The 15,949-nt window shown below is 46.2% G+C and overlaps 1 protein-coding gene across 4 annotated transcripts in view; it reads right to left on the bottom strand.

Moving 5' to 3' along the window:
• DCC (DCC netrin 1 receptor) overlaps nucleotides 1-15,949 on the bottom strand; it is a 939,742-nt gene that overhangs the window by 135,783 nt on the left and 788,010 nt on the right. The gene's annotated exons all lie outside the window — the stretch shown is intronic.

Raw genomic sequence — 15,949 nt, 5'->3', positions numbered from 1 at the left:
GATAGATAGATAGATAGATAGATAGATAGATAGATAGATAGATAGATAGATAGATAGATAGATAGATAGATAGATAGATATTAAAGACGATTCAGAAAAATCATATTCAGGACTGGCATATCCTCAATCAATTTCATTAATGGATGTTTTCAGCTGATCCTCTATTGAGCAAGGGGATGGCCTTTATGCACCTTTCTACTCTATGGTTCTAATTGCTATAGAAGATTAAAGAGAACCCATTAATTACAAGCAACTAGGGTAGCCAGCTCTAGGTTCAGAAATACCTGGAGATTTAGGGAATGGGGTGAGAGGAGAACTTAAACAGGATATGATGCCACAGAGTTGACCTTTCAAAACACCCTTTTTCTCCAGGCGAACTGGTCACTGTTGCCTGGAAATCTATTGTAAACCCAGAAGATCTTCAGCTATCGCCTGGAGGCTAACTTCAGTCTGGCAAATCCTTCCAAAATAAGCTTTGAATAGCTGCCAATTAAAGCCAATTTCAAGAAATGTTCCTTTCTTCAGAAAACATTTCATCGTGCCAGAAGAGTTGAACTAGAGACAATGCTTCTCTTCCCTCTAGGCACAATGAAATGTTTTCTGAAGAAAGGAATATTTCCTGAATATAATTTTAATGGGTAGATATTCAAAGCTTGTTTTGGAAGGATTTACTAGCCTGAACACACGAAAAGTATTTCTGTAACCTACATGAAACCTGGGTGTTCGTTTGAGGAGGGGCTCTTGCAGCTACTCTGAAAATTTGGTGTCTCTACCTCAACCCCCCCCCCCCAACCATGGAATAGTTAAAAAAGAAAATATTGGTCCCATTAAACAGCTCGATCTCTGTATGCCCGAATCACCCCTGAATCGTGGTTCAGCAATTTGGCCAAAGGAGAAGGAACCGCCTGCTTACTGAATGATGGAGTTGCCAACTTCCTGGCAGGGCTTGCAGACTTCTTGGGAATATCCCTGATCTTGACACTAATGAAATCCATTGCTATGGAGGAAACAGCTCTTGGAAGGATGGACCATATGGTCTTTGACCCTCCTGAGGTCTACCTCCTTTCTCAACACTACCCTCCTCAGGCCCGCACCCAAATCTCCTGGAAGTTCTCAACCAGGAGAAGCTAATTTATTCGGAAAAGGAGGTGTATTCATAATGTTCATTTTAGAACTTTCCATCGTACCGGGAGCTTTTCAGCTGCCTGGATAAAGTGGATTCCTTTGACTCGATTCCCGGTTGCGGCCGATTTCACCAGAGTGTAGCAGAAGAAAGGTTTATAACGTACAAAGCATCACACTGCATTGTCAAGAGACACAGGCCTACATCTAGAAATGAATATTTGCACTGTCTGACTGCACCTGGATTGTTGAGTTTTCCTTCTTACAATAGTTTAGCTATCTTAAAACGAGCTGGATTCATTTAATGACTGATACAGCTTGTGAAATATGTATATACAGAGCCTGGTCCAGTCAGCAGTGCCCCTAAATCTCACCGAGTTCCATGGAAGAGGTAATCACATGCTTAAACATTACCTGCTATGGTTGCCAGCCTCCAGGTAGGACCTGGAGAACCAGAATTACAATTGGTCTGCAGATGACAGTTCCACTGGATTAAATATTTGTTTTGGAGGGTGGACTCTATCATGATATTTTATTTTTTGAATGAATCAATTTTATTTGCATAATGCTATAGGCCATTGCAAGACAATATTAAATTCTACAAAAGTAACAGAAAATATAAAACACTACATAGTCTGCAAGACAATACAAGGAGCAAGCAAAATCATTTTATGGGAAATACTAGGGGCCAAGCCTGTTGCATTCAGGAATACAGTGGGCGTTAGATTTGGGAGGTGGAGTGGAAGAACTCTGCAGAAGGCCTCCCCCTCCCCCCAGGACTCAGAAAGGCTACAGGCTGCAGGGAACTCACCAGCAGGGGCAGCTCTCACACAGCAGGGATCTGCAGCCTCCGAGCCTCGGCGGGAAGTGGAAGGAAGAGGGGGTGGTCAGGGGTGAGGGATGGAAGGCAACTGGCTGGCTGCTGGACAGACAGGCAAGCCGGTTGGAGGAGGAGGCACTCAGGAGCAGGACAGCTGCCCCGAGTGGGTGCAGTGCTGAGTGGCACTTAGGCCATGAGACATGCTACTCCGCCTACCAGAAATATATATTGGAACAGATAAGCATCAGAATCTGATAGCAGAAATAGTAATTTCTCTTCAGCTGAGTGACAGTAGGAAACAGAGACCAGCAGAACAAGAAATTTGGCCCTGGGTTCTTCATAAAGTGAGCAATCCAGGATATAGCGGTGTAAGTCTTCAAGAACTGGAATTTCACAACTGCAGTGATATAGTTACTTTGGGTTTTGCTGATAACAACCAGCTAAGATGCTAACAACATAGTAAAGGCCACTGTAAGTTTGTGATTGACTTAGTAGGGTGCTCAAAATTTGAAGCAAGGAGAAGGCCCTGATTGCAAGATGAAGGATCTGTCTATCAGGGCATCAGATTGTGAACACCCAAGTTGGAAATTATCGCTCTGCGCGGGCCTTCCCTTGTATTTGACTCAGAAGTTACAGCTGGTCCAAAATGTAGCTGCCAGGGTCCTCACTAGGACACCTTTGAGGGCCCACATTCAGCCGGTGCTTCGTCATCTGCACTGGTTACCAGTCTGTTTCCGAATCAGATTCAAGGTATTGGTATTTACCTTTAAGGCTATACGCGGCCTGGGTCCCGTCTACCTGCGGGACCGCTTGGTTGCTTATGCCCCCCCGCAGGGCACTCTGCTCTGCGGGTATGAATTTACTGGTTGTCCCGGGCCCACGGGATGTTCACCTGGCCTTGACCCGGACCAGGGCCTTTTCAGTCCTGGCCCCAACCTGGTGGAACGAGCTCCCAGAAGAGCTAAGGGCCCTGCAGGATCTACCAGCTTTCCGCAGGGCCTGTAAGACGGAGCTCTTCCGCCAGGCATATGGTTGAGGCCAGGGCAGCTCTCCCACTAATCCATCAGAGGATCCCCTCCAATATTGAGATCTCTAACACTGAGATCATGGTTAGATGTATTGTATTGGTGCCACCCTCTTCTGAACATTATTCTCTCCACCAGGCTGAACTAAGATCAGAATTGTGACCACCGCCGCTATATGTTATATGTTATATGTAACTTTTAATTGGGGTTTTTATGGGGATTTTATTGTGTTTTAACTATTTATGTTGTAAACCGCCCTGAGACCTATTGGGAGAAGGGCGGTCTAAAAATTAAATAATAATAAAATAATAATAATAATCAGCAGAAGCTTCTAAGAGGCCGATAGGAACAGATTAACGAAAAAGCAAGGCATGTTGAATCTTTAATTAGCATGAGTTAAACCCATCTATGACTGAGCAAAGTTAGCTTTGATGTTTGTAATATTTTATTTTATTTATTTATTTCTCTGATGACTCAGGGCGGATTACGACAATTGAATTGCCATCACATCTCCTTCGCTGCCCTTCCCCGCCAACAAAACTACCCCAGAATGGAGTTCAGTTCTGGGAGGTCTACAGGAAGACATGCTCATGTTCTTCAATGGTTGACACTGATTTTTTTTTTTTACTGTTTTTAATTTGTATGTTAATTTTCATTTAACTAATTTTTAAATTGAATGCCTTAAATTCCTGTATTTTATAGGATTTATACTGCCCTGCGCCGGTTTTCTGGGAGGGCACCATAATAAGCAAATTATTAATATTAATGAGGATGATAATAAATAGGAGAAAATCAATATAGAGACTTAATTGAACAGGTTAATTTAAAACATTAAAACTGGTAAAATATTGCCCTGCTGAGGTCCCTCCTACCCTAGCCCTGCCTTCCCCAACCTCTACTCCAGGTATTTCCCAACTTAGAGCTAGCAACCTTTGATTAAATACATGTCCCGTGTATCACTGTGGCTCTTTAACATTTTAAATAGGGTGTAAAACCTCCAGGTATGGTTGCCAGCTCCAGGTGGAGAAATACATGGGGATTTCAGCGGTGGAGCCTAAGGAACGTGGGGAAGGGACTTCCATGGGCCACAGTGTCCTAAAGTCCACCTGCCAAAGTAGCTCCTTCCTCTAGACGAACTGCTCTCTGTCACCTAGAGCAGGGGTAGTCAACCTGTGGTCCTCCAGATGTCCATGGATTACAATTCCCATGAGCCCCTGCCAGCATTTGCTTCTGGAGGACCACAGGTTGACTACCCCTGCCTAGGAGGACTGAGGAAGGGGGAGAGACAGGAGGCCATTGAAGGCAGGTGTAGGCTGGCAGGCTCTGCCCCCCTCCCAGGTGCCAAAACCACGAGAGAACTCACTCATGCTGGGGGGGAGGGAGGGAAGCAATGGAAATGACCAGTTCCCTAGCTTGTGGCCAAGTCCATTAAGGCAGGAGAGGGACGGCTGTGGACCCCCTACAGCTCTCCTGCGGACCCATAGGGGTCCACAGAACCCTGGCTGGGAATCTCTGTTCCAGAGTCTTGCAACCTTCTCCCAGCAATCCATTTCATCCCTCGGGGAAAGTTTTTGCAACCCCCTAAAGCAATATTTATTTATCATATGAATCACTTTACTCAACTGACGGAAGTAAAACAAGTACATGCAATTCGATCCGTTTTCGATTGTTAGTCTTGATGACTATTGGCTTCCTGCACTGTTCACACTTCCTGCTCCCATCAGAGGTGGTGTATTGGCCTACAGAGCAAGTGGAAGCTAATTATCTGTTTATGGCTGGCCCGTAAAGTCTGTAATGAGCGCCTTCCTATCATGCTGTCCCCCAGTCAAATTTCCTTTAAAGGGCTTCTGATCTAGCATAGGCCTGCCAATTATAACTGACAGTGGCAGCTAGGCAGAGCAACCATTTCCCAACACCTGCTGTCTGAGATATTTTGACTAGAGACAGACTGTGGTGCTTTCGATGTGCAGAGCATGTGGTCCCCCAGTGAGCATCTCCGGCTTCCCCCCTCTCTCCAAAATCCCCCCCTTGCTTAGCCACTTCTACATGGATGCTGGCAGCGTTCCTTACAGCCCACTGTAGCTCAATGGTAGAGCATCTGCTTGGCATGCAGAAGCCCCCATAGAATCATAGAATCATAGAGTTGGAAGGGGCCATACAGGCCATCTAGTCCAACCCCCTGCTCAACGCAGGATCAGCCCAAAGCATCCTAAAGCAATGTTCACTCCATGTTAAAAGGACCAGGTAGCAAGTCAAGCTAATTCTCATTATAGTATTCCCCGTCACTATGTACAAGCATGGAGGTTGGACAGTGATGAATGTCGACAGAAAGAAAGCTGATTCACTTGAAATGTAGTGTTGGGGGAGGGTTTTCTAGTTCCTGAGGACCACTAACAAGACAAATCAAAGGGTTCTCGATTAAATCAAGGCTGAACGTCTCTATTCCCTGAAGAGCATTGTGCTCTGCCAGGACCAACTGGCTGGTGATCTCTGATCCCAAGGAAATGTGTCTGACCTCAACGAGGGCCAGAACCTCTTCTGTCCTTGCCACTACTTGGTGGGAAAAGTTCCAGAGGAGATCCGGGCCCTGTCAGAGCTGTCACAGTTTCGCGGTAAAATGGAGCTCTTCTGCCAAACTTTTGGTTGGGGCCAATGAACTGAGAACATCTACTGGGCCCACCTTATTGGAAAGGCCCCTATCAGAAATGCCCAAAGGAACATTTCTGGAGAGATGTGGCCGACTTACGATTGGACAGCTGCTGTTAGACATCGTATTAAACGTTCTTACTAAATTTTAACACCTAGTGACCAACTTTTAACTGGAATGACTATGTATTTTGTGTTTTTATATTTTATGCACACTGTCCTGTGCCAAATTTGGGAGGGTAGTATAGAAACCTAATAAATAAACAAACAAACAAACAAACAGAAGATGATGATGATGGTGGTGGTGATGATAATAATAATAATAATATCTTACTGTGATCACCTAAGGAGAAAACAAGAGTCACTGGGAAAGACAAAAACCCTGTGGGTGGCTCTTCATCTTGCTTCATGAAATGTTCTTGAAGGAACCACAATGTGGGCAACTTGAAAACAAAATCGGATCTTTTAAAAAATGCTAAGTAGGGTTGCTTACTCTTGGGAAATACCTGGAGATCTGGGGAGTGAAGTCTGGGAAGGGAGCTCCGTTGGGCTGTGGTACCACAAAGGCTGCCCTGGTGCTGCTATTTTCTCTAGGGCTCATGGGAATTGTGGTCAATGGACATCTGGAGAGCCTCAGTTTGGCCACAGAGGCTGCCCTGGAGCTGCTATTTTCTCTAGGGCTGGGGTGGCCAAACTGTGGCTCTCCAGATGTCCATGGACTACATGGAAGAGTCTCATGGGAATTGTGGTCCATGGACATCTGGAGAACCTCAGTTTGGCCACAGAGGCTGCCCTGGAGCTGCTATTTTCTCTAGGGCTGGGGTGGCCAAACTGTGGCTCTCCAGATGTCCATGGACTACATGGAAGAGGCTCATGGGAATTGTGGTCCATGGACATCTGAAGAACCTCAGTTTGGCCACAGAGGCTGCCCTGGAGCTGCTATTTTCTCTAGGGCTGGGGTGGCCAAACTGTGGCTCTCCAGATGTCCATGGACTACATGGAAGAGGCTCATGGGAATTGTGGTCCATGGACATCTGGAGAGCCACAGTTTGGCCATCCCTGCATGAGCTGAATGACCACTCTTACAGCTGTTTCTGGTGAGAACACAAGAGAAGCTCCATTATTGACCCGTGTTACCATCACAGAAATAAGACAACACACTCCGTTGTGTTCTCCTTATTTTGAACCCCATAATGAATGAAATCGCAGAAGAAAAAGAGGATTGAGAGGTCTGGGTCTTGTTTTGCTCCTGTGCATATTTATAAATGAAAAAGACAATGGCTATATTTCTGCTTTCTCCCAAGAGATCTGGTCATGGGCCATCTAGCTTTTTTTTCCAGGAGAGATAACGGCTGTTGTATTTCACAAATGCAGATTGTCATGCCAGACACTAAATGTGGGTGAAAAAATCCGGAACCAGAGTACACGTTTAAAACTCTTTACTTGGCAATAATGAACCATGTTCTTTTAAGGGATGAATGAATATTCTCCTCATTTCTTTTTATAGCCATTTATAGATTCGTTCCTGGTTTGGGCTTGACACTTTTGTGTGTGTGCTGTCAATTGCTGCCTGCATTGCTTACAAGTCTGTATATGCAAATCATGCGGTATTTATGCATACAACACCCGGCCGCCGTGTAATATAATAATGTCATGTACAATGCTGATTGATGCGCAGATCATGTTGGGAAAAAAATGCATCCATTTTACAAGGGGAAACGGCTCAAGGAAACAAGCAATGGTGTGAAAATGAAAAGCCATTGGTTGGATTGGCGTGGGAGAGATGCTAATGGGTAACAAGGATTTTGCAGCTGCCCAAAAAATAATTAATTAAAAAAAGGATGCGAAATCTGAATGCATTCTTCGAACTGTGAAAGATGTGAACATTCAATAGTTAGGGTGTCACAGGTTAAGGGTGTGCCCAGGCTGCCTCCCACACCTACTGCTGGGTCTGTGTTGAATCTCCCCCCTTCTCCCCCCTGTTGTCCAACTGTATGCCCTTCCAGGGCCTTCAGACCTAGGTGCACACACTGCTGGGATGCACACCCCTTTCAGGGGTGCCAGGCAGGGCACGCATCCCAGAAGTGCCACCATGGGAAAGAGCTAGTGGCAACGCATTCCACTCCTAGCTATGGTCTCTAGTAAATGTTTATCCCATCTTCTCTCCAAGGAGCTCAAGGCTAGGTGCATAGAATCAAGTTGAAAGGGGCGATACTAGCCATTGATTCTAACTGAGAGAGCCCTGATATTACTGCTCAGTCAGAACAGAAGAAGAAGAGTTGGTTCTTATATGCTACCCAAAGAAGTCACTGCTTACAATCTGCTGCTTTTCTCTACCCGAAGGAGTCCCAAAGTGGCTTATTCACATTCCCTTTCCTCTCCCCACAACAGACACCCTGTGAGGGAGGTGAGGCTAAGAGAGCCCTGAGATTACTGAAGAAGATGAAGAGTTGGTTCTTATATGCCGCTTTTCTCTACCCGAAGGAGGCTCAAAGCGGCTTACAGTCGTCTTCCCTTTCCTCTCCCCTCAACAGACACCCTGTGAAGTGGGTGAGGCTGAGAGAGCCCTGATATTCCTGCTCGGTCAGAACAGTTTTATCAGTGCCGTGGCGAGCCCAAGGTCACCCAGCTGGCTCCATGTGGGGGAATGCGGAATCAAACCCGGCTCACCAGATTAGAAGTCCACGCTCCTAACCACTCCACCAAGCTGGTGTAACCACTAACCAAGTGTTGGCTTATGACAGTAGTCCAGAGTTGCAATGTTTTACCATCAGGAATTGCTTACCCAGACTGGAACTGGAGAGATCATAAAGTGACCAGTTTGGGAAGGCAGCAGCGACTAGATCAGGGCCCCTTCTGCTTTTACAATGTCAAACGGTGTCTGTGATTCTCCCAGCCGCGCACTTGTTACAGCACGGAGGAGCTCATAAACTTGCCAGACTGACACCCTCGATGTCGAATTCCATATTTCACTCCCGTTTATAATCCCAGACATGCTCGGGATGATTAATCCTATTATTCAAATGCCAAATGAATCAATATTACTTATTTTACAATACCGCTTAATGATTCCCTACCCCCATATTTTGTAATTACTTTTATGTCCTACACGGATACATTTGGTTAATGTTACTAATGAGATGGATGGTGTAGCCTGTTGCCAAAAAAAAAAAGAGAGAGAGAGAGAGAGAGAGAGAGAGAGAGAGGAGCTAAACCGAGTGTGGGGGAAAAATGGTTCTGTGAATAACCAGGGCAGTTATCCATTCATAACACTTGAGGGCAAGCAGAGCCATCTTGCAGCTTCATCCCTCCCTTCCCGGCCGAGCAGAAATCATTTGGTATTCAGGTAGATGGATACGGAGATATATTCATAGCATTTCCACTATTAGCTTTCTGTCTGAGGATGTGATTTGGCCTGAATGGCTTTACGTGGTGCTTCCTCCCACAAGGGTAGGAGAAGAGATGGGGAGGGGGGGGAGATGGCACTGAAAGCCCACAATCACAGGCCTGCCGTCTCTATAGCAACATGGCTACACTCGGGAACTCCTCCTGCCCCTCTGCAAAAGCAGCTCCAACGGGCACTTACACACGTGGCGAGCGGCTGGAGGAAAGGGCTTCCATAGCCCAGCAGATCCCATTATTCTCCTATGCTCATATAACTTATACTTCTCATACAACCCTGTGCATCTTTTTTCAAGCTGGAGGTACCAAGAACTCACAAACAGATGCAATGGGGGGGGGGGTTGGGTCTAATGAGAGATTGTGTGATAGCCATCTTGCTGTTGGTTTCTTGTTTTGGGTTTTTTAGCTGTTTTTTCGCTGTTGTGATCTGTTAGATTGTATTTTATGGGATTTATTATGTTTTTAGTATGTTGTGAGCCCCCACAAGCCAGCCTGTCTGAGGGTGGCAGGGTAAAAAATGTATGTATGTATGGATGTATGGATGTATGTATGTATGGATGTATGGATGGATGGATGGATGGATGGATGGATGGATGGATGGATGAGCCTGTGGGGAGGGCGGAATATAAATAGTTCTATGTATGTGTGTGTGTGTGGGTGGGTGGGTGGGTGGGTGGGTGGGCGGGCGGGCGGGCGGCTAGGTGGATGGGTGTATGAATGAATGAATGAATGAATGAATGGATGGATGGATGGATGGATGGATGGATGGATAAAGGGCCAATTCTTTCTGTTTTTTCTTATGTAACCATATTAGGGATGCTAGTCCCTAAGTGGGAACTGGGGATCACCTGGAACTATGGCTCATCTCCAGACGACGGAAATCTATCAACCTGGGGAAAATGGATACTTTGGAGGACAGATTCTATGGCATTGTTCCCTGTCAAGGTCCCTGTTCTCCCCAGACTCTACCCCCAAATTTCCAGGAATTTTTGAATCATGATAAGAGCATAAGAGAAGTTGGATCAGGCCAATAGCCCATCCAGTCAAATGCTCTGTGTTGCATGGTGGCCTAAGCCAGGTGTCACCAGAAGGTCCACCACTGGGGCGAGAACTCCAGAAACCCTTCCACTGCTGCCCCCCAAGTACCAAGAATACAGAGCATTGCTGCCCCAGACATAGTTCTTCTGGTCCCTCCCTCTGAACAATTTGATCTCCCCAGTGTTGTTGTTATTCATGTTGTGTTGTGGTTGTTACCCGATAGATTGTTGCGATGTTCTATTGAAATTTGTATAATGTTATAGATAGTTATAACATTCCATGTAAATTTATGCAATGTTCCATGTAAACCGCCCAGAGCCGAAAGAATGGGCGGTATAAAAATCCAAATGACTGACTGACTGAGTAGGATTTGGTATTCCTTCCCCCATCCCTTGCCATGGAAAGTGGGGACCTGGCAATCCTAATCCAAATCCAAGACCACAAGACACACCTGTTGCTTGTTCTTGAGCACAAACATTATTCACTGTGCTCTTGTCCAAACATATATATTTATCACTGACAGTTCAACAAGAACAAGACCAGTCTGCAAATCACAGTTGACTTACGGTGACCCTATATGGTTTTCAAGGCAAGAGACTAACAAAATGTTCAGCCTGGAGGAAAGGAGGTTGAGAGGGGACATGATAGCCCTCTTTAAGTATTTGAAAGGTTGTCACTTGGAGGAGGGCAGGATGCTGTTCCCATTGGCTGCAGAGGAGAGGACACGCAGTAATGGGTTTAAACTACAACAATATAGGCTAGATATCAGGAAAAAGTTTTTCACAGTCAGAGTAGTTCAGCAGTGGAATAGGCTGCCTAAGGAGGTGGTGAGCTCCCCCTCACTGGCAGTCTTCAAGCAAAGGTTGGATGCACACTTTTCTTGGATACTTTAGGATGCTTAGGGCCGATCCTGCGTTGAGCAGGGGGTTGGACTAGATGGTCTGTATGGCCCCTTCCAACTCTATGATTCTATGATTCTATGAAAGTGGTTTGCCATGGCCTGATTCTGACTAGATAGCCCATAATTCCTTGATGGTCTCTCATCCAAATATGGACCAGGCATGGGGGGGGGGGGATATCAGGTTAATGGTTGTACTGCATTTTGCATCTTTTTAATTTTTAGAGTTCTGAGCTGCTGGAGAAAAGGCAAGGTATAAACATTCCATATAAAATAAAAATAATAAAATAACCCCATGAAGTAGGATAGGATAAGAGGGGACTGGCTTGGATTACTCCGTAAACTTTATGACTCAGGGTCTCCTCGTTTCGTCTGGCACTCTAGCCCAAACTTTGTCAACCTTCTGATTGTGCAGGAGCCACAATCTAAAGATCTGGGGCTCTCAAATACCAACCCTACACTCTTAGCCACTATACCACACTGGCAGGGCATCAGGCCCAATGCGCAAAGAAAACCAAGTGGCCAGGAATTAGCACAACCCCGAGCACACATTCAGAAGTATACTAGTGTGCCATTTCCAATTTCCTTTGGGTTTCAAAGTCATCAATATGAGCCTTTTCATTCCACCCCTTTTTTTTGTCGTTAGCGGGTTTCCCAGTTCTTTTTGGACTGAGTCAATTTAATGAGAAAAATGCAGCGTGAAGAATTTTTAAAAAGTGTGAAAACGAAGGCTCAGGCGCTCGACTCCCCCAAGAGAGAAGCAAAATAAAAACGGAGATTTTGGAACGGAGCCAGCGGGGCTGTGAAATCCAGTAGCATCCCCGATGCACAACCCTGCGCGCCCTGTGCGCCCGTATCTATGTCCAGCTTAGGTTGGCTCCTACCTTCTTGAAAACAGCAGGCAGGATTATAAAATGCCAAGGAGACTGGGAATGAGAGAGAACCGGGTTGGCGCCAACACAAGGCAGAACTAGCAAAAAGATCATAATGCGCTCCGGAAGAGAGAAAGCAGCAGGTGTGATTTTCTTCCTTTGAATCTGAGAATGCATGGCGGTGGAGGGGCGGGGGGAGTCCTTACTTCCTAAAAACAGAAACTCTGTGGAAACATTCACCGGAGTGTCGTCTGAGCTTTAATTTAGAATATTTTTTTTGCCAGAGCAGGTGCGTAATATAGCATTACTGATGCAAAACAGACCAAAAACCCCTTCCGAAGAACACATCCCCTTTTAAAGAACCTTTTAATCCTATTAGCTGCCTTTAATCATATTAGCGATTCTCATTTATACTGGCTTTCCCCTTAAAAAAAAAAAAAAAAAAACCCCAACCATCTTAGCATACCATTAACCTCCTATCAAGGCGCCATTCACCAAAGCAGTTAATTTCCTTCAATGTCTTGAGCCACTGCCAGACGCTCCTCAGAAGATGGCTTCTCTCTGCCTGCGCACTGGAGGGTAGACCAAGGTGCTTTCCAAAATCTCTCTCTTTTCCGGAGGGCTTAATCTGGGTTAATTAAACCCTGCTTTACTCGGTAACCCTATTTTTTTGTTCTTTTGTAGTTGTGGATTAAAGCCAAACATGGTATATCTACACGTTAGGATCGCAGACCTCCAGGTCCCAGAATAACAACCAGTTGCCTGACTCCAGAGATCATAGAATCATAGAGTTGGAAGGGAGCTCATGGGTCATCTAGACCAACCCCCTGCACTATGCAGGACATTCACATCCCAATCATTCATCTATGTAACCTGCCACCCCTTTGCCTTCACAGAATCAGCCTCCCCGTCAGACGGCTCTCCAGCCTCTGTTTAAAAATCTCGAAAGATGGAGAACCCACCACCTCCCGAGGAAGCCTGTTCCACTGAGAAACCGCTCTGTCAGGAACTTCTTCCGGATGTTTAGATGGAATTTCTGTTGAATTAATTTAATCCCAGAGCCTCTTGTGGTGCAAAGTGGTAAGGCAGTGACATGCTGTCTGAAGCTGTCTGCCCATGAGGCTGGGAGTTCGATCCCAGCAGACGGTTCAAGATTGACTCAGCCTTCCATCCTTCCGAGGTCAGTAAAATGAGTACCCAGCTTGCTGGGGGGTAAACGGTAACGACTGGTGAAGGCACTGGCAAACCACCCTGTATTGAATCTGCCATGAAAACGCTAGAGGGCATCACCCCAAGGGTCAGACATGACCCGGTGCTTGCACAGGGGATACCTTTACCTTTACCTTTATTTCATCCCATTCGTTCTGGTCTGTCCCACTGGGGCAAGAGAGAACAATTCTGCTCCATCCTCCATATGGCAGCCTTTTAAATACTTGAAGATGGTTCTCAGATCCCCTCTCGGTCATCTCCTCTCTAGGGATCAGTTCCCTTGAAGGAAATGGGCAGAAGGGACTGTGTCAGCGATTGGCTCCCATGGCCATTTTTTGCATACCCAGATAAATGCCAGTCAAGACTTTGGGATTGGGAAGCACATTTCCTCCAGGCCAGACTGGCCAGGGATTCTGGGTTGTTGCTGTTGTTGTCTTTTTGGGGGGGAGGTGTCATCTCAACAGGGAATTGGGGTCCATGCGGGTGGGCGAATACTCGTGAATTCTGCATTCTGCAGGGGGTTGGACTAGAAGACCCTGGAGGGTCCTTTCAGCTCTATGATTCTATGATTCTAAATAGCTGCTGTGAAAGGTGGCCTCTATGGCTTTGCTGAGGATCTAAGAGAGAAGTATCCAGAGACCCCAAGTTTCATCAGGCAAAAGCCTTGGAGGGTGGAACCCAGGGGTAGTCAAACTGTGGCCCTCCAGATGTCCATGGACTACAATTCCCACGAGCCCCTGCCAGCATTTGCTGGCAGGGGCTCGTGGGAATAGTAGTCCATGGACATCTGGAGGGCCGCAGTTTGACTACCCCTAGTGGAACCTATGACATTCTAGCTGGCTGAGATCCTTCCCCTGTTGTGTATGTGGACACTGAATCATGTTTTGCAGTCATTCTAATGCTGGGATTGTAATGAACCAATCAACAACCGCTTCTACTTGTCTGCTGTAACCAATGGCATGCGTCATTCATAGTCCAATCACAAGCCTCCATTAAAGGTCAGCTAGGTTATTTGACGGGAAGTCTTAAATGTATAAATCTATGTTGGGTTTGTGCGTTTTGTTGTTCAGTGTCTGGTTAATATCGGTGCTAATAAAGACCTGAATTGCTAAGGATGTTGTGCCTGCTGAAGCCACAAACATAACATCCTCGGAAATCCTGTCCTTCCCCAGACTTTGCCTCCAAATCTCGTAATTTCTTAACCCGTATTTGGAAACCATTGTTAGTTTGTTAGTTAGTTCGTTCATTTGTGGATTTATAACCCACACCTACATCCAAAGGTCCCAGGGCAGGTTACAATGGTCCAGATTTTAAAACAAAATAATCTTTTAAAAAATTAACATATTTAAAACTTAAGCCCCACCCCTCCTGTCCCACCCTGGCAGGCCAGCACACAGATGAAACTAAATGTCACAAGCCTGAAGTCACCAAGCACCATAAACCATATTATGTAGTCGCCTGGAAAAATACCAGAGGAAAGCTTTTCCAAAGTCTGGGGGCCACCGCAGAGAAGGCCTTCCTGCATGCCACTGCCCCCTGCGTCTCTGAGAGAGCCAGGACTGCAAGAAGACTCTCTTCCTAAGATCTTAGTGCTCAGGCAGGTCTGTATGGAAGAAGGCACTCCTTCAAATTACAGCATGTGCTGTCAAGGCAAGTGAGAAGCAGAGTTTTCAAGGGCCTAGAACAGGGGTAGTCAAACTGCAGCCCTCCAGATGTCCATGGACTACAATTCCCAGGAGCCCCTGCCAGCATTCGCTGGCAGGGGCTCCTGGGAATTGTAGTCCATGGACATCTGGAGGGCCGCAGTTTGACTACCCCTGGCCTAGAAGCATCTCCTGTTAAACTCGGCATGAACAGATAAGTGCCAATCCATGTCTTCTTGATCTCATATATTGTAATAGTATTTGGTCCACCTTATTTTCGTCGATCGTTTTGTTCCTCTCCTCGCCTGTGCCATTTTTTGTAGTTTTATAAGCAATTTCCGTATCACCAACGCACCAACCGTGTAGAAAACGGCGTACATTTTTGTACAGGAGGAATCAGTACGAGGAAAGAGAAAGTGGCATGAAAATAAAGCCTCGCGGGGACGGATGATTTGATGTTTGCAGAAGAGCCGCTGGGGAAATGAATTGCATCTTACTTGCAATATTCATTTGAGTTGAACGCCTCCTCCGCGTACACTGAGCATTTGCCTGCACTGCCAAGTAGGTAGCACTTGGGGCATTTGCACAGTAGTGGCTTTCAGTGTGGCACCTGGCCGAAGAGCTGCTCCACCTGGAGTGGAAAAAGGCCAAGAGTTGTTGTTATGTGCGAAGTCGTGTCCGACCCATCGAGGCCCCATGGACAATGATCCTCCAGGCCTTCCTGTCCTCTACCATTCCCCGGAGTCCATTTAAGTTCGCACCGACTGCTTCAGTGACTCCATCCAGCCACCTCATTCTCTGTCGTCCCCTTCTTCTTTTGCCCTCGATCGCTCCCAGCATTAGGCTCTTCTCCAGGGAGTCCTTCCTTCTCATGAGGTGGCCAAAGTATTTGAGTTTCATCTTCAGGATCTGGCCTTCTAAGGAGCAGGCAGGGCTGATCTCCTCTAGGACTGACCGGTTTGTTCGCCTTGCAGTCCAAGGGACTCGTAAGAATCTTCTCCAGCACCAGAGTTCAAAAGCCTCAATTCTCTGACGCTCGGCCTTCCTTGTGGTCCAACTGTCGCAGCCATACATTGCAACTGGGAAGACCATAGCCTTGACTAAATGCACTTTTGTTGGCAGGGTGATGTCTCTGCTTTTTAGGATGCTGTCTAGATTTGCCATAGCTTTCCTCCCCAGGAGCAAGCGTCTTAATTTCTTTGCTGCAGTCCCCATCTGCAGAGATCTTGGAGCCCAGGAAAATAAAATCTGTCACTATCTCCATTTCTTCCCCA

The sequence above is a fragment of the Paroedura picta genome, chromosome 7, assembly GCF_049243985.1.
Source record: "Paroedura picta isolate Pp20150507F chromosome 7, Ppicta_v3.0, whole genome shotgun sequence".
Classification (NCBI taxonomy): Eukaryota; Metazoa; Chordata; class Lepidosauria; order Squamata; family Gekkonidae; genus Paroedura; species Paroedura picta.
Note: the sequence above shows the minus strand (reverse complement) of the source record. Positions and strands in the feature narration are given on the sequence as shown.